The 25754-nt window shown below is 37.4% G+C and overlaps 1 long non-coding RNA gene across 1 annotated transcript in view; it reads right to left on the bottom strand.

Moving 5' to 3' along the window:
* Positions 1–1034: 1034 nt before the first annotated feature.
* LOC137649619 (uncharacterized) overlaps positions 1035–25754 on the bottom strand; it is a 639795-nt gene continuing 615075 nt past the window's right edge. Inside the window, exon 5 of the long non-coding RNA XR_011045789.1 lies at positions 1035–1855. This is a non-coding gene — a long non-coding RNA (uncharacterized lncRNA). The remainder of the gene's footprint in view (positions 1856–25754) is intronic.

Genomic DNA, 25754 nt, shown 5'->3' with positions numbered 1-25754 from the left:
TTTTTTTAAATGGTATTTTATTAATTTCTGATAAGCTCTTACTGCATCATTTTAAAACTGTTTCCAAAGGAAATGGTTGATGTTTTTTATTGAGGTTACGTAAGTCTTTGGGTCTAGATCTTTTCAAGTGATTTCCAGTTATTTCACAGATATGGTACAAAAACAAAGGTGAAAAGGATTGAAAGGAAACAGGTTTTAGATTCAATAATATAATGAGAAATGAATCCTTTTTTTTTATATAAAAATAAACAACTTGTAAGTTGGCTTTCAGTACTCATATTGTTATATATAAATAGTACAAATATATTTATATCACGTTCACATTGTTTATATTTAAGAAAAATGAGTATTGAAAAATTTGATTTTTTTACTGTTTATACCCAAATGGACTATTTGGTGCTTAGCATTATTTGATTAATCAATTACAACTCAACAATGAAAGATTGGCTTTTGTAAAACATTTCAGTTATGTACATTCGATATACAGTAGATAAAAGTAATTGAATATCTTAGTTTGTGCTTTAAAGCTTTAAAAATTTGGTCATCTTCAGTACAAAAAAATTGAGCAAATAATAAAATACAATATAGTTATATATTACAAAATTTCTGCATAGCTGCAAATGCAATGATTAATCCTTTATGAAAAGGTAATTTATACTTGCTTGGAAAGATGCTAAAATACTTGGACAAGAACTTAAACTTTCAAAAATGTCTTTGCACAGTATGAGTTAATGTAGCCTATTATCTCGCCGTATGCTTAGGTATTTAAGAAAAATAAACCTATGAATATCTTTTGAAGATGAATGGAGGAATTGTAAGTTGTTAGTAGAGACTTAAGAAGATAACGGAAATAATATAAATAATATAGGCATCATAACGGAAATAATATAAATAATATAGGCATCATACTTTGTAATAAAAGATAAATAATATAGGCATCATACTTTGTACTAACTAAAGGTCTACGGGCCAACCAAGGGAAAGGCCCGTGCCAACAACAAGTGTTGGCTTTAATACCCCAACAACAATACTAAAATCTCGCACCTTAGACAACTGATATTAAAATGCATTATAGATGTTAAATTTCTGTTAAGAGTATAGTAAAGTTATATATACTGTAGAGTCATTTATTACATAAAAAAAAATATGCAGACAATGTTGACTGACAGAACTGTTTCACAAAGATATAAGACAAGAGATTTAGTTATTTTTAACTTTTGAAGGTGTCCCAACTAAGAATGCTATACGTGTAAAAAGATTTTATGAACATTTTAGTGATAGTATTAAAAACTTTACATCAGAAATTGTGTATTGGTAAAATAACTTAGTAGGTTGTTAATCCCACATAACACAAGTGGGACATTTTATATGGTCTTAATTAAATCTTAACGTTCAGATTTACTGAAACATTTACTAATAAAATAGTTGGTGGGAAAACTTGTAAGCAATTAAGAATTGGAAATTCTATAATATAATTGGCCTTTAAAATATATGAAGAGAAATAATTGAATTATTATAATCGGCAAACGCAAGGATGCGTGTGAGTGAAGAAAAATTGATATATAGTTTTAATATTATAAAACATTTATTACATTTACAGTAGTATACATTCACAACACTTTTGATAAATTTTCAAACAATTAGGATGTCAGAGTAATGAAAATTTTCCAAATATTAGCACCAGGCCAATATTACTATAAAAATGGTGTCAAAGAAAACCACTTTCTTAGGCTTTTTGTCTCTAATCCTGATATTCCCCCAAGTTTTATTGGATCTTGTTAAATTTCATTTTCTTGTGGTCTTGACGGTACTGTAGCCAACGGTTCCTTCGAAGTTTGTGTAGAAAATGCCTCATCTGCCAAGTAATGGAAATATTATTAACTGCATGTTAAGTAATGTGTGTACATATAAATCTACCCTTTACATAATTATAATGTCTCATTCTAACATTTACCCTATGCTTTCAGGTAAATCAGGCGGTAGATAAATGTCTGGATTATATGGAGTAAACATAACTTATCATTCCACTAGATCTACAGAGCTGCTGCTTAACCGCTGGTTTCTGAAAAGGCTTCCTGATCTCCAAGCTAAGACCTGGCACAGTTGAAAATACATCCTCTATCTCAAGAGGGTTCAAATGTAATGCAACTTTCAGAGCTGAATTCTGCTGTACCTCTGACAGTTCCAGGGGTCTCAAATACTGAGAAGAATATAAAAGAGAAAGTTTAGTAGTATACCAAAGTTTACAAAGCCGCAGAAAATGTGAGAGGTGCTGGAACCCAGATTCTCACAAACTGCTATATTCAATTTGAGAGCCATTATATGAGAGACCCACAAGTGTCTCCTACAAACCAATGATAATACTCGTTCCCACAGTACAATAGATTTTGAAGCTGTTGTTTCACTAAACAATAGGAATATGGCCACTTTCATCCCCCTTAAAGCAGGAAGAGATGAAGTTATTGTATTAACCAAGAGTAGATGATGATGATGTATCCCCACCAAAACGCTAATAGAGACTAAGCTGTTGTATCTCCACAAAAAGATGATGCTGTATCTCCCAAAAGGAAAGAAAAAATGAGCTGCTGTATCCATCAATGCAAGAAGAGACAAAGCTGTCATATCTACCCCACCAAAAAAGTAAGAGAAAAAGCTGCTGTATCATCGACAAAAGCAAGAAGAGTTGAAGCTCTTATATCCTAACAAAAAGCAAAGAAAAGAAGCTTTTGTATCCCAACCAAAAGCAAGAAACTGATATGGTGTAACCCCTAATGCAAGAAGAGTTGAAGCTGTTGTTTGCCCACAAAAAAGCAAGATGAGGCGAAGCTGTTGTATTCCCACCATAAAGCAAGATGAGGAGAAGCTGTCATATCCCCACCAAAAAGCAAGATGAGGCGAAGCTGTCGTATCCCCACCAAAAAGCAAGATGAGGCGAAGCTGTCGTATCCCCACCAAAAAGCAAGATGAGGCGAAGCTGTCGTATCCCCACCAAAAAGCAAGATGAGGCGAAGCTGTCGTATCCCCACCAAAAAGCAAGATGAGGCGAAGCTGTCGTATCCCCACCAAAAAGCAAGATGAGGCGAAGCTGTCGTATCCCCACCAAAAAGCAAGATGAGGCAAAGCTGTCGTATCCCCACCAAAAAGCAAGATGAGGCGAAGCTGTCGTATCCCCACCAAAAAGCAAGATGAGGCGAAGCTGTCGTATCCCCACCAAAAAGCAAGATGAGGCGAAGCTGTCGTATCCCCACCAAAAAGCAAGATGAGGCGAAGCTGTCGTATCCCCACCAAAAAGCAAGATGAGGCGAAGCTGTCGTATCCCCACCAAAAAGCAAGATGAGGCGAAGCTGTCGTATCCCCACCAAAAAGCAAGATGAGGCGAAGCTGTCGTATCCCCACCAAAAAGCAAGATGAGGCGAAGCTGTCTTATCCCCACCAAAAAGCAAGATGAGGCGAAACTGTCGTATCCCCACCAAAAAGCAAGATGAGGCGAAGCTGTCGTATCCCCACCAAAAAGCAAGATGAGGCGAAGCTGTCGTATCCCCACCAAAAAGCAAGATGAGGCGAAGCTGTCTTATCCCCACCAAAGAGCAAGATGAGGCGAAGCTGCCGTATCTTCACCAAAAACCAAGTAGAGGCGAAGCTGTCGTATCCCCACCAAAAAGCAAGTAGAGGCGAAGCTGTCGTATCTCCACCAAAAAGCAAGAAGAGGCGAAGCTGTCATGTCCCCCACCGAAAAGTAAGAAAAGGCAAAAACTTGTAACCCCCCTAAACAAGCAAGAGGAGGCCAAGCTGTTGTATCTCCAGCAAGAGGAGGCCAAGCTGTTGTATCTCCAGCAAGAGGAGGCCAAGCTGTTGTATCTCCAGCAAGAGGAGGCCAAGCTGTTGTATCTCCAGCAAGAGGAGGCCAAGCTGTTGTATCTCCAGCAAGAGGAGGCCAAGCTGTTGTATCTCCAGCAAGAGGAGGCCAAGCTGTTGTATCCCCAGCAAAAGGACACATCAAAGCTCTTGTATCCCCAGCAAAAGGACACATCAAAGCTCTTGTATCCCCAGCAAAAGGACACATCAAAGCTCTTGTATCCCCAGCAAAAGGACACATCAAAGCTCTTGTATCCCCAGCAAAAGGACACATCAAAGCTCTTGTATCCCCAGCAAAAGGACACATCAAAGCTCTTGTATCCCTAGCAAGATATGAGGCCAAGCTGTTGTATCCCCAGCCAAAGGACACCTCAAAGCTGTCCTATCCCCATCCAAAGTTGTTGTATCCCCTCCCAAAGGACACCTAAAAATGTTGTATTCCCAGCAAGATGAGACGAGGCCAAGCTGTTGTATCCCCAACAAAAGGACTCCTCAAAGCTGTTGTATCCTCAACAAAAGGACTCCTCAAAGCTGTTGTATATTCCCAGCAAAAGGGAACCTTAAAGTGGTTATATCCCAGGAAAAAATACACCAAAGCTGTCATATCCCCAGAAAGAGGACACCCAACACTGTTGTATCTCCAGCAAAGGGATGCCTCAAAACTGTTATATCCCCCCATCAAAAGAGGCTATAAAGCTGTTATATCCCCAGCAAGTGGACACTTCAAAGCTGTTGTATCCCAGCCTCGCTTTTGTATCCCAGCAAGATGAGCACTTTGTGTTGTATCCCAGCAAAAGGACACATCAAATCTGTTGTTGTATCCTTAGCAAGATGATACATCAAAGCTGTTGTATCCTAGCCTAAGGATGTCTCAAAGCTGTTGTATCCCCAGCAAGAGAACACACCAAGCTGTTGTATCCCAGCATAAGGATGTCTCAAAGCTGTTGTAATCACAGTATAAGGACGTCTCAAAGGTGTTGTAATCACAGTATAAGGACGTCTCAAAGGTGTTGTAATCACAGTATAAGGACGTCTCAAAGGTGTTGTAATCACAGTATAAGGACGTCTCAAAGGTGTTGTAATCACAGTATAAGGACGTCTGAAAGGTGTTGTAATCACAGTATAAGGACGTCTCAAAGCTGTTGTATCCCCAGCAAGAATAGGTGGAGCTGATGTATCCCCAGATAAAAATACATTAAAGCTGTTGTATCCCCAGCAAGTAGAGGCAAAACTGTTATATTCCAAGCAAAAGGACATCTTAAAGCTGCTGTATCCCCAGCATAAGGATGTCTCAAAGCTGTTATATCCCCGGAAAAAAATACATCAAAGCTGTCGTATTCCCAGCAAGGGGAAGCTACGTTGTATCTCCTGCAAAAGGATGCCCCAAAGCTGTTATATCCCCAACGTTGTATCTCCAGCAAAAGGATGCCCCAAAGCTGTTGTATCCCCAGCAAAAGGACAACTCAAAGCTGTTGTATCCCCAGCAAGTGAACACTTCAAAGCTGTTGTATCCCAGCATTGCTTTTGTATCCCAGCAAGATGAGCATTTTGTGTTGTATCCCCAGCAAAAGGACACATCAAATCTGTTGTTGAATCCTCAGCAAAAGTACACATCAAATTTGTTGAATCCTCAGCAAAACGACATCAAAGCTGTTGTATCCCCAGCAAGATGACACATCAAAGCTGTTGTATCCCCAACATAAGGATGTCTCAAAGCTGTTGTATTCCCAGGAAAAGGACACCTCAAGGCTGTTATATCCCAGCCAAAGGACACCTTAAATCTGTTGTATCCCTAGCAAAAGGACCCCTTAAAGTGGTTGTATCCCAGGAAAAAAATACACCAAATCTGTTGTTGTAACCTCAGCAAAACGACATCAAAGCTGTTGTATCCGCGGCAAGATGACACAGCAAAGCTGTTGTATCCTAGCATAAGGATGTCTCAAAGCTGTTGTAATCACGATATAAAGAAGTCTCAAAGCTGCTGTATCCACAGCAAGAATATGCGGAGCTGTTGTATCCCCAGAAAAAATACATTAAAGCTGTTGTATCCCCAGCAAGAAGAGGCGAAGCTGTTATATCCCCAGCAAAATGAAGTCTCAAAGCTGCTGTATCCCCGGAACAAAATACATCAAAGCTGTTGTATCCCCTACAAAATGACACCTCAAAACTGGTGTATCCACAGCAAGAGGAGATAAAGCTGTTATATCCACTGTAAAGGAAGTTTCGAATCATTTGTATCCCCAGCCAAAGAAAACCTCAGAGCTGTTGTATCCCCACAATAAAGATGTCTCAAAGCTGTTGTATCCCCAACTAAGGACGTATCAAAGCTGCTGTATACCTAGCCAAAGGGCACATCAAAGCTGCTGTATCCCCAGCAAGAAGAGGTGAAGATGTTGTATCCCTTGCAAAATGACACAAAACTGTTGTATCCACAGTAAAAGAATGCATCATAGCTGTTGTATACCTAGCCAAAGGGCACATCAAAGCTGCTGTATCCCCAGCAAGAAGAGGTGAAGATGTTGTATCCCTTGCAAACTGACAGCTCAAAGCTGTTATATCCCCAGCAAGAGGACACATCGAAGCTGTTGTATCCCCCGCATGAGGAGGTTTTAAAGCCGTTGTATCCCCAGCAAGAGAAGATGTAGCTGTTGTATCCGCAGCCAAAGGAACACTTTACAGCTGTTGTATCCCCTGCAAAAAGACACCTTAAAGCTGTTATATCTACAAGAGGAGATGAAGCTGTTGTATCCACAGGAAGAGAAGACAAAGCTGTTGAATCCACTGTAAAGGAAGTTTCAAATCTGTTGTATTCCCAGCCAAAGGACACCTCAAAGCTGTTGTATCCGCAGCAAAAGGCAACCTCATGGCTGTCGTATCCCCAGCAAGAGTGGCGAGGCTGCTGTATCCCCAGCAAGAGAACACGTCAAAGCTGTTGTATCCCCAGCAAGAGGACACACGTCAAAGCTGTTGTATCCACAGGAAGAGGAGATGAAGCTGTTGTATCCCCAGCCAAAGGACACCTCAAAGCTGTTATTTCCCCCCATCAAAGGGACGCCTCAAAGCTGTTGTATCCCCAGCAAGAGGACACATCAAAGCTGTTGTATCCCCAGCATAAGGATGTCTCAAAGCTGCTGTATCCCCCAGCAAGAAGAGGCGGAGTTGTTGTATCTCCAGAAAAAATACATCAAAACTGTCATATCCCAGCAAAAGAACACCTCAAAGCTATTGTATCCCCAGTAAGAAGAGACGAAGCTGTTGTATCCCCTGCAAAAGTGTCTCAAAGCTGTTGTATCCCCAGCAAGTGGCGACGAAGCTGTTGTATCCCCAGGAAGAGCAGCGAAGCTGTTGTATCCCCCAGCATAAGGATGACTCAAAGCTGTTGTATCCCCAGCATAAGGATGTCTCAAAGCTGCTGTATCCCCGAAACAAAATACATCAAAGCTGTCGTATCCCCAGCATAAGGATGTAAGCTGCTGTATCCCCAGCAAGAGGACACATCAAAGCTGCTGTATCCCCAGCAAGAGGACACATCAAAGCTGTTTTATCCCCAGCAAGTGGACTCATAGAAGCGGTTGTATCCCCAGCGGAAGGACACATTTAAGCTGTTGTATCCCCAGCGGAAGGACACATTTAAGCTGTTGTATCCCTAGCAAGAGGACACATCCAAGCTGCTGTATCCCCAGCAAGAAGAGGCGGAGCTGTTGTATCTCCAGAAAAAAATACATCAAAACTGTCGTATCCCAGCAAGAGGACACATCAAAGCTGTTGTATCCCCAGCAAAAGGGTGCCTCAAAGCTGTTTTATCCCCAGCAAGAGGCGACGAAGCTGTTGTATCCCCAGCAAGAGGACACATCAAGGCTGCTGTATCCCCCAGCAAGAAGAGGAGGAGCTGTTGTATCCAGAAAAAATACATCAAACCTGTTGTATCCCCAGCAAAAGGATGCTTCAGAACTTGTATCCACTGTAAAGGAAGTTTCAAATCTTTTGTATCCCAGCAAGAGGACACATCAAAGCTGTTGTATCCCCAGCAAGAGGACACATCCAAGCTGCTGTATCCCCCAGCAAGAAGAGGCGGAGCTGTTGTATCTCCCAGCAAGAAAGAGCTGTTGTATCCCCCAGCAAGAAGAGGAGCTGTTGTATACAGAAAAAAATACATCAAACCTGTTGTATCCCCAGCAAAAGGATGCTTCAGAACTGTTGTATCCACTGTAAAGGAAGTTTCAAATCTTTTGTATTCCAGCAAGAGGAGACGAAGCTGTTGTATCCCCAGCCAAAGGATGTATCAACCCTGTTGTATCCCCAACAAGTGGACTCATAGAAGCTGATGTATCCCCAGCCAAAGGATGCATCAAAGCTGTTGTATCCCCAGCAAAAGGGTGCCTCAAAGCTGTTGTATCCCCAGCAAGAGCAGCAAAGCTGTTGCATCCCCAGCATAAGGATGTCTCAAAGCTGCTGTACCCCCTGCAAAATGACACCTTACAGCTGTTGTATCCACAGCAAGAGGAGTTGAAGCTGTTGTATCCACTGCTAAGGGAGGAAGTTTCAAATCTTTTGTATCCCAGCCAGAGGAGACAAAGCTGTTGTATCCCCAGCCAAAGAACACCCCAAAACTGTTGTATCCCCCATAAAGATACCTCAAAGACATTGTATCCCCAGCAAGAGGACACATCAAAGCTGTTGTATCCCCAGCAAGAGGACACATCAAAGCTGTTGTATCCCTAGCAAGAGGACACATCCAAGCTGCTGTATCCCCCAGCAAGAAGACGCGGAGCTGTTGTATCTCCAGAAAAAAATACATCAAAACTGTCGTATCCCAGCAAAAGAACACCTCAAAGCTATTGTATCCCCAGCCAGAGGAGACAAAGCTGTTGTATCCACAGCATAAGGATGTCTCAAAGCTGCTGTATCCCCAGCATAAGGATGTAAGCTGCTGTATCCCCAGCATAAGGATGTCTCAAAGCTGCTGTATCCCCTGCAAAATGACACCTTACAGCTGTTGTATCCACAGGAAGAGGAGATGAAGCTGTTGTATCCCCAGCCAAAGGACACCTTAAAGCTGTTATTTCCCCCCATCAAAAGGATGCCTCAAAGCTGTTGTATCCCCAGCATAAGGATGTCTCAAAGCTGCTGTATCCCCCAGCAAGAAGAGACGGAGCTGTTGTATCTCCAGAAAAAAATACATCAAAACTGTCGTATCCCCAGCAAAAGAACACCTCAAAGCTATTGTATCCCCAGCAAGAGGAGGCAAAGCTTTTGTATCCCCAGCCAAAGGATGTATCCCCACGTGGACTCATAGAAGCTGTTGGTATCCCCAGACAATGGGACACCTTAAAGACATTGTATCCCCAACAAGTGAACTCATAGAAGCGGTTGTATCCCCAGTGGAAGGACACATCTAAGCTGTTGTATCCCCAGCAAGAGGACACGTCAAAGCTGTTGTATCCACTGTAAAGGAAGTTTCAAGTCTTTTGTATCCCCAGCAAGAGGAGGCGAAGCTTTTGTATCCCCAGCCAAAGGATGTATCAAACCTGTTGTATCCCCACGTGGACTCATAGAAGCTGTTGTATCCCCAGCAAGAGGACGCATCAAAGCTGTTGTATCCCCAGGAAGAGGACACATCAAGGCTGCTGTATCCCCAGGAAGAGGACACATCAAAGCTGTTGTATCCCTAGCAAGAGGACACATCCAAGCTGCTGTATCCCCCAGCACGAAGAGGCAGAGCTGTTTTATCTCCAGAAAAAAATACATCAAAACTGTCATATCCCAGCAAAAGAACACCTCAAAGCTAATGTATCCCCAGCCAGAGGAGACCAAGCTGTTGTATCCCCAGCCAAAGGAACACCCTCAAGACATTGTATCCCCAACAAGTGGACTCATAGAAGCGGTTTTATCCCCAGCAGGACACATCTAATCTGTTGTATCCCCAGCAAGAGGACACTTCAAAGCTGTTGTATCCCCAGCAAGAAGAGGCGGAGCTGTTGTATCTCCAGAAAAAATACATCAAAACTGTCGTATCCCTTCAAAAGAACACTTCAAAGCTATTGTATCCCCAGCCAAAGTAAGCATCTAAGCTGTTGTATCCCCAGCAAAAGGGTGCCTCGAAAGCTGTTTTATCCCCAGCAAGAGGCGACGAAGCTGTTGTATCCCCAGCATAAGGATGTCTCAAAGCTGCTGTACCCCCTGCAAAATGACACCTTACAGCTGTTGTATCCCAGCCAGAGGAGATGAAGCTGATGTATCCCCAGCCAAAGAACACCTCAAAACTGTTGTATCCCCCCATCAAAAAGACGCCTCAAAGACATTGTGTATCACCAGCAAGAGGACACATCAAGGCTGCTGTATCCCCCAGCAAGAGGAGACCAAGCTGTTGTATCCCCAGCCAAAGTGACACCTTAGAGACATTGTATCCCCAACAAGTGGACTCATAGAAGCGGTTGTATCCCCAGCAAGAGGACACGTCAAGGCAGTTGTATCCCCAACATAAGGATGTCTCAAAGCTGCTATATTCCCAGTAAGAGGAGACAAAGCTGTTGTATACCCAGCCAAAGGACACCTCAAAGCTGTTGTATCCCCAGCCTAAGAGACACCTCAGAGACATTTTATCCCCAACAAGTGGACTCATAGAGGCTGTTGTATCCCGAGCATAAAGACACCTCAGAGCTGTTGTATCCCCAGCCAAAGGACGCCGCAATGCTGTTGAACCCACAGCAAAAGGACACCTCAAAGCTGCTGTATCCCCAGCATAAGGATGTAAGCTGCTGTATCCCCAGCATAAGGATGTCTCAAAGCTGCTGTATCCCCTGCAAAATGACACCTTACAGCTGTTGTATCCACAGGAAGATGAGATGAAGCTGTTGTATCCCCATCAAAAGGACGCCTCAAAGCTGTTGTATCCCCAGCATAAGGATGTCTCAAAGCTGCTGTATCCCCCAGCAAGAAGAGACGGAGCTGTTGTATCTCCAGAAAAAAATACATCAAAACTGTCGTATCCCCAGCAAAAGAACACCTCAAAGCTATTGTATCCCCAGCAAGAGGAGGCAAAGCTTTTGTATCCCCAGCCAAAGGATGTATCCCCACGTGGACTCATAGAAGCTGTTGGTATCCCCAGACAATGGGACACCTTAAAGACATTGTATCCCCAACAAGTGAACTCATAGAAGCGGTTGTATCCCCAGTGGAAGGACACATCTAAGCTGTTGTATCCCCAGCAAGAGGACACGTCAAAGCTGTTGTATCCACTGTAAAGGAAGTTTCAAATCTTTTGTATCCCAGCAAGAGGAGAGCAAGCTGTTGTATCCCCAACAAGTGGACTCAAAGCTGTTGTATCCCAGCATAAGATGTCTCAAAGCTGTTGTATCTCCAGCAAAAAGGACACCTCAAAGCTGTTGTATCCCCCGGCAAAAGGACACAGGAAGGCTGTTGCATCTCAGCAACAGGATGCCTCAAAGATGTTGTATCCCAGCCTCACTTTTGTATCCCCAGCAAGTGGACACATCGAAGCTGTTGTATCCCAGCATAAGGATGTTTCAAAGCTGTTGTATCCTCAACAAAAGAACGCCTCAAACCTGTTGTATACCCAGGAAAATGAAATTTCAAAGCTGTTGTATCCCCAGCAAAGGGACATAACAAGTTGTTGTATCCCCACAAGGAGGCCAAGCTGTTATATCCCCAGTAAGAAGACACAACAAGTTCATGTACCCCCATCAAAGGGACACCTCAAAATTGTTGTATCCCCCAAAGCTGTTGTATTGCTAGCAAAAAAATATGCCCCAAAACTGTTGCATCCCCAGAAAAAGAAACACTTCAAAGCTGTTGTATCCCAACAAGCGATTGTATCCCCAGCAAGAGGAGGCTAATTTGTTGTATCCCCAGCAAAAGAATGCTTCAAAGCTGTTGGGGGGATTGCTGTTGTACACTAAACGTTGAAGAGCCGAAACTGTCGAATCCCCAGCAAGAAAAGACAAATATCCCCAACAAAGCTGTTGCATTCCCAGGAAGAAGGAAAGGTGGAAATTGTTGTATTCACCCCCAAAAGTCAAAGCTGTTGTATCTCCTAAACAATTAGAGTGTAGAGCAACTAGATCCCCTCAAAATAGGTAATGTTGTATCTCCTCTAAAGCAAGGAGAACTTTTACTAGCCCGAAAACTAAGGAAAGAGCTGTTATATCCCCAAATCAAGAGGAATAACACTTATTGTAGAAGCAAGAAGACGACAGTCAGGTTGGCTGTATCCAACCCCAAAAAGAAGAAAAGTGCTGTTTGATACCACAAATTTTATTGAGGTGGGGGGGGGTGATTATGGGAAAAAAATTATTATAAATTGTAGCACCATCTAACCTGTATTATTCAATAAGCACAAGGTTTTTCATTGTTGAAAGCAAATAACAAGCCTGAAATAAACAAATATTGTAGCTTAAAATTTGGTACTAAAATTATTTTATCTCGCGAGATAAGTACTTAACAACCTAGTCAAAGAAAGGTACTGAGTTAGTTGCAGAGTATCTTCTAACAACTAAATTACACTAGCCAAACGCCCATCATATAAACACTGCAGAAGATTTCTTTTTTTATTGTAAATGTCAACATTTTATGGCTTGGGCCCCTGGCATAGCAAGTTCCCTCCCTCAAGATTTGTGCATTTCAAATATAACTTAAAGGTCTTGATAGAGTAGCATAGTAACGGTTACTACTTATTAAGCACCCTTGATAGTTAAAAGAAGAAAAAAAACTGTTAAATTTATTTTCAGATTTGAAAGAACCCCTTTACATTGGAAATGTCCCACCATACAAAATGACTTTATAAATTATTTATCTTCTTAAGTCCTTGCAAGAATTTCCCCATGACACTATGATATCTGTTCCCTGAAAGTTAACCATATAAGGCTTTATTTTGTTTATATACTTAGAAGAGTAAAGATATTTGAATGCCTTATTTTTAACCAACAACAAATGAGAGAAGTTGACTTCACGGTAATCGTGCGTTCCGAATTTCTTGTAGAAAAAATCAAGGCAAGCTAAGCTCGTGATTTAGCAGTAAATAATCTCCTTTATCTTGCACATTTTACGGGTTATCATGATACCCCTCAACACCTTTACCTAGGACTATCTTATACAAATTCCCCAGGTTCTCCACAACTTTTCCCACCTGTCTACAGCAACCTATTTCAAAATTAGTTTACTTAACTCCATTTACATGTTTTCATGACTAGCAAACAATTGTGAGCTAGATAAATAAAAAAAAAAATCTTCGAGATTCTGTCATTTGTTTACTATAGTATAATAAATGAGATGCTTTATACAAGCGTTTAAATTTCCTAAAAAGAGAGTGCCGGTGTGAGACACAAAGATGTGTCAAAGGAATTCATTATGAGTATATAAAATTATCAAAGTTTTCTTGTAATAAAAGATTCGGTTAATTGTTACCCTTTCGCAATAAAGTATTTTACACACCAATACGGGCAAATCAAAATCAGTTTAAATCCTAGAGAATATATAAATGGCTTTATCAATAAAAAAAAAAACACTACTCCCAACCACCCACCCTTAAAAAATAACCACAGTATTAAATATCATATTAAACTAATCTTATTTTACAATACTCATTTACTTCAGTTTTGATTGGTTATTTTTTTAGCAATTGCAAAGACAGCTATGAGCCAGTTAGTTTTTAATCAACAAATAAGAGACGGTAGACTTTGGTCAAGTTAGCATACATGTCGACAAAACAACCTTTCATTTGACGGTGTAAATTCATGACATTTTAATTAAGAGATTTTTTCCTTACTGGAAAAAAAATAACATGGAACTGCGGACATGATTTAAATTTAGATATAAACTAAAATTTTCATTCGCTCGTCAAGTAGTTTACAGTTCAAGTACACTTTACGCAACTATTTAAAGTATTTTTAAAATTTTGTCGAAACTCTGGAGTTTTGACAGGGATTCTGAAATATAATTTTTTTTTCATGTTCCTTATTTTGTGAACTGGGAATGTAAAAATTTTATAAAGAAAAATAGATTTGTATGAATGAAATTATTTTTCGTAAGAAAATTTATATTCAAATTGTTGCATTGCGGTAGATTAAGAAAATTTAACTTTATCCTTGAATGAAATCAAGGATTTTGTAGTGGTTTTTTTACACGTCACAGTCAGTCGTCGCCTAAATTTTACAGTAGTCCACTAGTCTCTCCTTACACCCGAAGCTCACTTTAACTCGTCTACTGTATATTTTTCATTGTGGTGTCCAATTGTTAAATTTCAATAAACACAATATTGTTAAGGTGATTTGAAAGACATATAGGTGGTGTATTGTGGTGAAATTTATAGCGAACAAAAATGTTATGCCGTGGAATTTATAGCAAAGAATTGTAATATGTTTAAACGACAAAGAAAAAAAATGCGAGAAGAACGGAGACTGGTAATAAAATTTCGGTAAGTAGTAAATGTAATTCATGTTTATTCGTATAATCACCTCAATGTGTTTTTAAATAACAATAGGACTGAAAAAGTTTTTCTTTGTAATTGCGTTTAAGTGTTCGGACTTCAAAATTAAAAGTACACGCACCTCTGTTCAATAATTCAGGACAAGGTATCCAATTTAGCTTTGGTATAAAAAACCTTGAAAGACAAAAAATAAGGTGATATTTTTTCCAACAAGCTTACACAAAATACAGTGGTTGAAAACCTAAGCTTTTAAAAGCCGCCGCAGATAAATTCTTAGAGAACCAACATTTTTTTGGTCTGCGATAGCCGAATTGGGCAATTTCCAGGAAAAATAATTTAAAGATTCCGTGTATCTCTTCAGAAATTGTGAACGTAAATTTTCAGCGTTAGATGACAAATTTTCCAATTTCCTTATTTAAACGATTCTAAAAGACCTTAAGGAAAAAAATCATTGAATGCTCTGTGGTATTCAATATTAAAAGAAGCCATATTGCCAAACAGTTCGTCAATGAAGTTTTAAGGATCTGTACCCAAATTTAAGTGCATTTCATACATGGCTTTAGCCGTTTCGATATTCCTATTTACGATAAATCCGAAGGCATCCGAAAGCTTACAAATAACGTCTATAACACTTATTTACACGATTGGTACTTGAAGACTTTACTAACGGATTTTTCCCCTGTAATAAGTACCAATTTGGGTGTAAGAAGCAAGTTTTAGATTAGCGGCGACACTTGAAAATCCCTTAAGAATCTACACATTCGTCCTTTGAATACATAGGTCATTACCTATGTATTCAAAGGTGGGGCAAATTAGTGAACCACACAACGGCCCGTATCATCGAATCGTCGGACTTTTTTATCGATTAAATCTTGTTTGCAAACTAACTACAATTTAAGAGGTAACTAAAGGAGACTTTAATGAACGTAGTTATTATTCGCGTATTTTAAGCTCTTCGTCAAATTTCTCCTCTTCTTCAGATAGTTTACCATTAATATCTTTTATCCTAATTCTTAGAGAGGTTAAACAAGCATTGTACCCGTTTAACTGGTCAAATTTATCTGGTACAGTATTAAAACGCTCTGTTTCCTGGTGGCATAGCATTTAACGCCGCAAAAATTAACCCAACTCGTCATTAAGAGGAACAGATACCGGAAAAGAACATTAAAATTTCAAACTACGAACGATAAGGACGAGACGTGGCACTAATTCAATATAAAGTTGGTCGCCATACAAGAATAATTTAAAAAGGGAATGTAGCCAGAAATACTACTAGAAACAACTTACTTTTTTTTCCTTGGTTATATAAAATAAAGGGTGAAATTTCAACACAGATTATCTAAATTATTTAAGATTTAAAACATCTAGCCAGCCGAGTAAAATAAACCATGTTCTGTTAAAATTTACAGTAAATCTTATAACGAATTAATGCTTATTTACAAAATGAAGTGTAACGAACCTTCTCAAAACTTATTACAATATCAAAGTAAATTGTGGCAAGTAACTCACCATAGTAATAAACCATTCGGGCGAAATTATGCAAAACCATTAAAATCGCAGTATATAATTCAAAGAAGCGTAATAATAGTCTTGTTTTCACAATTTCACCTTAACACCTGAAACAAAAACTTTGCCTTGCCTTGCATGCTTTAGATACATTGTTATATCAAAGATCTAGAAGTTTTTAATTCGTTACACGGACTCTTTATAAGTTGCTTATGTAAGCTTAACTATCTCTACAAGGTAGTTAACCCCTTGTTTGTACGTAGCCTACCAATTCGGGGAGGTTATTTTGCCTTGTGTAGTGCCTTCCCTATCTGAAATTATCAGATATGTAAAAGCGAAAACTGTCGTGAGTAGCAATTTTTCGTTCAAAACTTTCCAATAGTCAAAAGACTTGGTAAGGCAATTTTCCTATTGATTATTACTGCTATTTCAAATCGCAAATATACGATTCTTTAAATAATATTAGAGGTATATGTAACAATACATGAAAGTCTGTAGTGAATATTTATGATCACATCAAAATAAAGGTTTCATTAAATGGCCATAAAAATATATATTTTGGGGTAAATTAAAATAATCGCCAAGAGGTATTTTAAAATAAAAGGTGAGGAATCATGAAATTTTCAAAAGGGGAACTCGTTACCGCATGTTTCGGGGAAACTACCAACTCTTGAAATTTGGTTAAAGGAAGCCTAATGCGTAATGAACAAATGTAAATTGCCATTTATTATTATTATTATTATTATTATTATTATTATTATTATTATTATTAATGATGAGATATACGCTAGTTGGAAAAGCAGGATGCTATTAGCCTAAGAGCTCCAACAGGGAAAAATAACCCAATGAGTAAAGGAACTAGGTATGAGCAATATTGAACAATTAAGGTAAACATTTTAACAACAGTAACAACATGTTTTAGATAATTCATATAAAAGCTATAAAAACTTATGTCCACCTGTTCAACGTAATCATATGCTGCAAGTTTGAACTATTTTAGTTCTACGGATTCAACTACCCGATTAGGAAGATCATTTCACAACTTGGCCACAGCTGGAATAAAACTGCTAGAATGCTGTGCAGTATTGAGCCTCATGATAGAGAGAAGGCTCGACTATTAGAACTGAGTGCATACCTAGTATTGCTAACAGCATGGTACTGTCCGTGAAGATCTGAATGTAAAGGATTGTCAGAAGTATAACAATTCTTATGCACTAAACATAATTAACCAATTGAACGACGGTGCCAGAGATTAATATCTAAAAATTTAATAGACCATAAGTTCCTGTCCAACAAATTAAGATGAGAATCAGCTCCCGAAGACCGGACAGAACAATACTCGAAACAAGGTAGAAAGAAAGAATTAAACCACTTCTTCAGAATAGATAGATCACCAAAACATTCTCGATAACCCTTTTTTTTTTGGGGGGGGGGGGGTGCAATGGAAAAAGACAGACCTGTGTGTTTAGAAGTAAAATTGCTGTCGAGAATCGCACCTAAAATTTTAAACAATCATTAAAGAAACATTATCAATACTGAGATTTGGATGTTGAGGAGCCACTGACCTTGACCTACTTACAATCATACTTTGAGTTTTGTCAGAATTCAACTTCATGATGCCCCATAATCTGCACCATGCACTAATTCTAGCTAGATTTCTATTAAGGGTTTCATCAATCCCAGATCTACATTCAGGAGATGGATTTGATGCCAAGAGTAGTATCCTCTGCAAATATATGCAATGAGCTTGTTTTCTGTAGACTAAACCACATGTCCGTTTACACACTATGAAAAGTACGGCAAAGAGCCCTCCCCTGAGAAACGACAGCAATCCTATTCCTATACTCGCAATGGTGCCCGTCAACCACTACTCTTTGCAATCTATTACTTCAAAATTCAATAATGATGCTAAGAACAGACCCATCCACTACCAACTGTTTGAGTTTGAAAACAAGGTCCTTAAGATTAAAACAACACGGTCAAAGGCAGCACTAAAGTCAAGGCCAAACCCATCCACTACCAACTGTTTGAGTTTGAAAAAAAGGCCCTTACGATTAAAACAACACGGTCAAAGGCAGCACTAAAGTCAAGGCCAAACTTACGGACTTTCTGACCACAATCAAAGGATTTCTGTACAGCGCTGGAGATTATAAAAAAGGAATTACATGCTCCAAGGCCTTTACGAAAGCCAAACGGCAAACTATGAAACAGATGATTACCTTCAGCAAACCTATTTAGAAGTTTTGCCAAAGGCGTTAAAAACTCTAGATAATATGGGAGTTATGAAAATTGGGCAATAATCTGTTGGACTTGGGCTACCACAAACACATTCACATAATGGAGTAATATTACCAATTCTCCAAAAAAGGACTAAAAGCTCTTCTTTTTGATAACTTGCACACGCAAGATAACGGGTAACTTTGAAGCTAAGAAATCTAAAGTATTTATAGAAAGAGGAAAATACCATTTGGGTCTACACCTACATTTGCTTTCAATACAACAATAACAAGTAAAAATTTCAGATTCGGGGTGCTAATCACCAATATGTGCGGAACTGTACTAAATATTTCTTGAAATCATGTAACAAGGCAAGCAAACAAAAATAGCTAAAACTCCACATCTACCCCTTATCTTATTCGAAAAGAACCTTTCTCTTGAAATTCGGTAAATGGGGCCTATTGCATTGGCAAGAAAAAACATGCGGTATAGCATGCAAAAGATTGTTTTTAGGAATGAAGTTAGAAATAGGTTGGACAGCAAGACAGGAGAAATGAAATGGGAATGAAGGTAGAGTAGAGGAGTAATTAAACAAGTGCAGTTAGGGGCCGAATGAACGCTGCAAAGAACCCCAAGCAATCGCCTGCAGTGGTGCACTGACGACACTGAACCCTACAGAATAAAAGATTATGGTACCATAAGGCTACGATTTCAACATTCTAATAATTAAGTACATTTTGTTTCTCAGTGGTACTTCAGGGTAAGAGGCTGCCATCCCTTCGGCAAGTAAGGACATGGTGATATAAATTCAGGTTAGGTGTGGGGGGGGGGGGTACATTAAGCAAAGACATCCCCAAATTTCTTCAAACAAACGGGCAAACATGGTTTCCATAGAAATGGTATTAAAACAAAATACAGGTAGATGCTACCAATAGCAATCTGTTGGAAAATCTCCTTTTGGCTTGGTAGAGTAGACGGAACACAATATTTCGATTATTCCAATTCTTCCTTGGTAAAAATAATTTTTTCCAGTCAAATTTATATGTGTTTTGTACAGTTTTTAAAAGTTTGTAATGGAATTTATTAGGTTCTACACTATGGGGAAATAACATTTTACTACAAAACCTATCAATTTCTGGTACTAATGGATAAGAATAATGTGAAACATTAAAATTAATCTAAAAACAAAACACATTTCACTTTGGATATGGTGACCATACATACGCTATATATTTACAGAGTAGTGCTGATTTTTTCTGTTTAACTGAAAAGATTGTGTGAGGTTGTTTAGCATTTGCCTAAACTCATAATCCTGCAAATAAACATCCATTCCATAGAACGAGTAATTCAGAAAATTAATAAAGGCTACTGGGCATTTTTATATAGATTTTATATGATCTCCAAATCAATGTTGATATTCAATCTGAATGTCTGCTACTTACACATTCGCCCTACGGATTATTATTATTATTATTATTATTATTATTATTATTATTATTATTATTATTATTATTATTATTATACAGACGAGATTTATCATCCCAATGACTCCAGCTCGACTTTTACAATGTTGGTCAGTGATAATGGGAAGAACTTCCTTTTGCACTAGTCATGGCATAAATTTTGCCCTGTTTCTATAGTTCAAGAGAGGAGGTAGTACAAATATATTAAGTTCACAGACCACAATATCTTGAAGACTAGAACATTATGAGCGCTACCAAACATTATGAACTAGTATACAGACAACGACGCTTTGATGAAGAACGCAAGAAAATGAATGATCAAGTTAATTTGGGAAGTGATGAAATTTCAAAGAGAGGAATTTAAGTTAATTGGAAGGATTATAAATTAATATAATTAACTAAGGGATATATTAGTGACCTCAGATTCTAGAGAGCAGCATCTATAAGTTAGACCCAATTGTGTTCTACATTGAGAGAACTCTTCTGCCAAACCCTTACCATTACCTGTAACAATCCCTGAATCTCATTCACCATGGCCCATACAGTACAGCCTAAATAATGGAGGTGGTTCGTATCTTAAAAATAAGTTGGTCTTGGAGGAAGATAGATTAGGCATATCCCTGGGGTATAGGCGTCTCCTCAACATTTCGATATTGTTAACAAAACGAACTGGAAAGTTGATGATAGTTAAAAAAGTACTTACTCTTCAAGTTGGGTATTCAGACTAATGTTATGTATTCTATTGTCGGTTATACATTATCAACGCTTCTTAACTAGTTATAATACTCTGAGAACTATCATAAAATGGATTTATTGTGTGAAAATATAACGAACAATTTCCTTATTAATTAGTGGTTCTTGAATTACTGGCAATAAGAAAAATAGCAAGGAGTATCCACAATTCCAAATGAATTACATAAATCAAATTAACTCCGTTCACACTAGATCCGAGACAGACGTCACTACAAGTTTCCGGTTATCTGCATCAATATATTTCATCAAGCTACATCATAAGTTATCATTTTATTATTATTATTATTATTATTATTATTATTATTATTATTAATAATAATAATATTATTATTATTATTATTATTATTATTATTATTATTATTATTATTAATAATACAAGCTAAGCTACAACTCAATTGGCAAAGCCTCTGGATACACCAATAAGGGAAGCTGCATTGTACGGAGGGAATAAACACTAAAAATAAAATAAACTGTGAAACAGAATGTTATCAACTTGCTTAACAGAAAAACTTACTGATACCCCAAATTTGAACTTGTGAAGTTGAACTGATGTAACTATAAAAGTAGGACAGTCTTGCTTGGTATTGAACATGAAAAGTCACGACTTCAAGCTAAACTGAAAATGTAGTAAAATAATAGGTTGTGGAATTATGAACACTTACAACGAACGTACAGAGTTAATTGAAAACCAGTGACGTGGATTAAATAGAGAATATTCAAATATGAGGAGAAAGTTTTCATCTAAGTAAAATATGAGAGCCAGCTGCTGAAGATTAAACAGGAGATTAACATTCAAAACCTAGCACAATAAAGGAATAAAAACATTTCCTCTGGAAAGATAGTTCTCCAAAAATGTAGCAATGTTTCTCAGTATGTCAATTTTTTTGCATTTCAAGAAAAGGCAAACCGAATAAGTTTTTCAAAATTGACTTGTAATTAAGAATTGCTAGTCATAATTAAGAATTGCTAGTCATAGGTACAGTACGCAATTAGCGAGTTGTTTCTATATATAAAGTAAAAATAAAGATCGTGGACGAAACAAAAGGACGAAAAAGTGAAGATCATTGAAGCAGCTCTGGATTTACTTCCTTCTACCATCTCTAAACGATCTCATTAACAAGGATGGTAAACACAGTTCATGAATGTTATATCCCTCCCCCTTTCCTTCGAGACCTCATTGTCTGGATATTGACCTGCATATTATGACACACTATCAAAGCAAACAGTGGAGGAACAAGATAGACAGACAAGGGGCTTCTGTCGGTAATGTTGCTCTCCATAATCTGCAATGCTTGACACCAATGATGCCAGGCCCAATAAGGACTTAGTGCCTAGATTATAAATCTGGGCTCGTTCCCATGGCCCCTAAGCTGCATTACTTTACGTCCTACTTTACATCCGCTCTTGCTTTCCTCCTCTTTGGTGTTCAAGCTTTTACCTCTTCACCTAACTATGGTTTTATCTTAGATGCACTGAATGGTACCAAGAGATCCCAATCTTGGGCTCTTATCCCTAATATTGGCAAATCAAATTAAACCTGTCTTGCCTAAAAAAAAATTGGTTCCGGATAGTACCAACACTAAAAAAATTGGTTACTAATGCAATTGGGTACGATGATAATTGGTTATATTGCTCATTTTGTTTTCTTAGTTCCTGGAACAATTTAACTAGTTGGAGCTTCACCTGAAATGGCATTTTGTTTAATATTTGAGATAGAACCATTTCTTCAAACAATTAATGCTGTCGCATAATATTGATTTCTACCGGAATTTATCATCTTTGGGGAGTCTATCTATGCACGAATGGTTTCCAAAATTACAATATACATTTGAGCCATTGTAATTTTCTTATTTGGTAAATAATATATATATATATATATATATATATATATATATATATATATATATATATATATATATATATATATATTACATATAGATATATAGATAGATAGATATAGATATATAGATAGATAGATATAGATATATAGATAGATAGATAGATAGAGATAGATATATAGATAGATAGATAGATATAGATATATAGATATATAGATAGATAGATATAGATATAGATATTTCACAAATATACACAGTATGTATATCCAATTGTACAAGGTTTGTAAGTTAATACAAAGGGTAGGAAATCTAAATTGAAATTCACAATACTTGGTTAAATAAAAAAAAAAAAAAAGCTGTCTATAAAAAGTCAAATACAGACTGATGGGAATCATTAGAAAACATTTGAGAGTAAGATGAAAAAATAAACTTTGATTTCCAGAAACAACAGTAAAATGACATACGCAAGTGTTAATTCACGAATAATGCATACACCACATAAGGTATAAAATAATGAATGGCGACGTGATAAATTACTTTTTAATGAAAAATAATTTAATTATATTTATTATAAAAATAGCAGTTCTGAATAATTAAATGCCGAAAGAAAACCCAAACCTACAAGGCTGAGGACTATTAAGCGCAAAGTAGAAAATGATGAATGGAAAAGTATTGAATTAAAAGCTCAAGATAGAGACGACTGGCGAAATCTAACCGAGGCCCTTTGCATCAATAGGCGTAGGAGATGATGATGATGTTTCTGGTAACCGTATCAATGATTCCAATATTCATTTAAAACTACTAAAATTTACTTAATCAGAGTACTGCTTCAGTTTATCACATGTGCGTGCAATCACATTCTTTTTTACATGCACATTCTACCTAAACAAACCAAATGTAGAACAATGCACACTGTTTTATTAATTATCCTGTTAACAACTTGTGAAAAAATGTGCAAACTATATAATTAATATTTAGGACCACTTGTTATAAATCGTATTTGCCATGGCAATTTTTTATTTGTACCTATGTGTATGTGTATTATGTATATACAGTATATGCATAATATATATATATATATATATATATATATATATATATATATATATATATATATATATATATATATATATATATATATATATACACACACACACACACACACACACACACACACATATATATATATATATATATATATATATATATATATATATATATATATATATATATATATATATATATATATATATATATATAGTGTACATGTAATTCCAGATATAACATACCTACAAAAATGTCGCAATAAAACTATAAATGAATAAGCTGTCTTCAAAATTTTAAAAATCCCGTCATTCTTTTGTTTTGCCCCATTAATTAAAAATACACAATTCCCTTTTTCATATCAATAACTGTTTGACTGCTATTGACGTCATCAAGCTCTGAAAAAAAAAATCGTTAATTTTTCATTCTCATGCTGAGTTCAAAAACTGTTTTCATTTGGATTTCCATACTGTATATGTAATGAATTAGAATCTTGTATATTATAAAATTTGTAAATTATTAAATCTTTATCGAGCATGATTGAAAGATATCGGTACTTTCATATCCTTTTACTCGTATGTTGGGAAAGAATGTGTTTCTTTATTGGTTTTAGGAATTTTTTTCCATATGTAGACCACGGAGCTGGGGGATTCTGTCTCCAAGTCCTACTTGAGAAAAAAAAAAATAATAAAAAAAAAAAAACTGCAGTTACACAATGAAGTAATATTCAAAAGACGTTAGGTTCAAAGATATAAGAATGGAAAATGGGTCGTTAATTAGTGTCATTACAATTAAATGATTTTGTTCTGAGTTAAGGCATGTAATATGAGAAACTAGGGAGTAGCTGCGCATTTCCGTAACTGAATTTACTTTGTCCTCGATAAAATGAAACCACACGATTTTCGCGTATGGTACTGTTGCTTCTTGCCTTCCGTAAATACTCAAGTTGCAAGAAAATAACAATCTATTTATTTAAAGAATACCACATGAATGCTAAGTAAGCTACAGGTAATCAAATCTACTTGGCAAGAACAATTATATTGTGGTGTTCGAATATGCATTGTTCCGCTAGCATTTTCCCGCTCTTCTTCAAGCAAGCGTTATTAAACTACCGAGGTAGAGAGAGAGAGAGAGAGAGAGAGAGAGAGAGAGAGAGAGAGAGAGAGAGAGAGAGAGAGAATATGTAACCATCCCCGTCATCACCCTTAAAAGAGGACTATATGAATTTTGGATATTAAGACTTTATCAGTTATCTCTCTCTCTCTTCTCGCTTATTTCAATTTTTCTATCTATCCTTTTCTTTCCTCTTGTCTCTCCTTCAGCAAGTTTCAATGAAGCCTGCAATAACGATGACAATATCAATACATATCAAGCACTTGCAGCCTTGCCGAGTGCTGGGGTATGACGGTTAGTAATGGCGCGTAGCAATAACTGTCTCCAATAACGCGTTGGTCGGGAAAAGGGGAGGGGGGGGGAAGAGAAAGAATATAGGGAAGAGGGATAGGTGGGGGTCAGGGGCATCATAGTGGATAGGGGCAGTCGAGCCCAGTCTATCCCTCACTCAATATGCCGCGGGAGGACAACGCCTACATTACTAGTGCCAAATAAACGCGACCAATTGCAATATTGCTCGAAGGGGGAATATTGATAACACCATTACGTACAACGGTGTCCAGCGTGTAAATAATGTTTTTTTTTTTTTTACCTTTTAATATATGCAAAAACTATTCCCATTGCTCTTCCACGTTAATTTAATAGCCAGGGATGAACTCAAATCGAGTTCAGGCTCATAACCTATGATTTTATATTTCCATCCCCATAAAGTTCGCGAACAATTTCCATGTTATTGCTCCGAAACTGTCATATGTCTTCATGGGAAAATTAAGTTGCAGGGGCGTTATGAATCCTCAAAGGAGAAAAGTCTAAAAATGACGGGTGGATTGCGACTATCGTAATTGCTCTGTGTCGAAATGGATTGGATGCCAAAGAAGCGAAAACTGAATCAAGGAGTTAGATTCTATTAAAGGTTTCATCATGCAATTTTCATGTCTGTTTTTGCACGCAATGAAACTACACTGTCTCTTCATTCTGTTTTCAACATTAACCAGTAGACTTGAATAACTTTTTACGCTTTATTGTTGCGAAGAATTTAAAGAACATTGTGATGTGTGTGTAATTATTGTTTTATTAAAGATTTCTAAATTTATATATATAAATATATATATATATAAATATATATATATATATATAAATATATATATATATATATATATATATATATATATATATATGTGTGTGTGTGTGTGTGTGTGTGTGTGTGTGTGTGTGTATGTGCGAAACTGGTGTATTAAGCTCTCTAAAAATAACGTTTTAGCGTCAAGACGCGTAGGAGGAGATGATGATGATGACAAAACCTTTTAATACCAGAGATTTTGGGCTTGGCCTCTTAAGATTTTTAGGTATTTGTTCCTACTTTTCCGATTAGACTCATCACCATCAATCAAGATTTAAGTAATTCTTTTCAGTCCCAAGATTAGTATTTTGTTATACTTTTTTTTCGAGTTGCTAAATCATTTTTGCCCCCAGACTCATTAGCCTGACACGTTAATTTTCTTCTGTTTTTGAGGCACCCTT

Source organism: Palaemon carinicauda, chromosome 11, assembly GCF_036898095.1.
Source record: "Palaemon carinicauda isolate YSFRI2023 chromosome 11, ASM3689809v2, whole genome shotgun sequence".
Taxonomy (NCBI): domain Eukaryota; kingdom Metazoa; phylum Arthropoda; class Malacostraca; order Decapoda; family Palaemonidae; genus Palaemon; species Palaemon carinicauda.
This window is presented reverse-complemented; position numbering and strand designations above follow the sequence as displayed.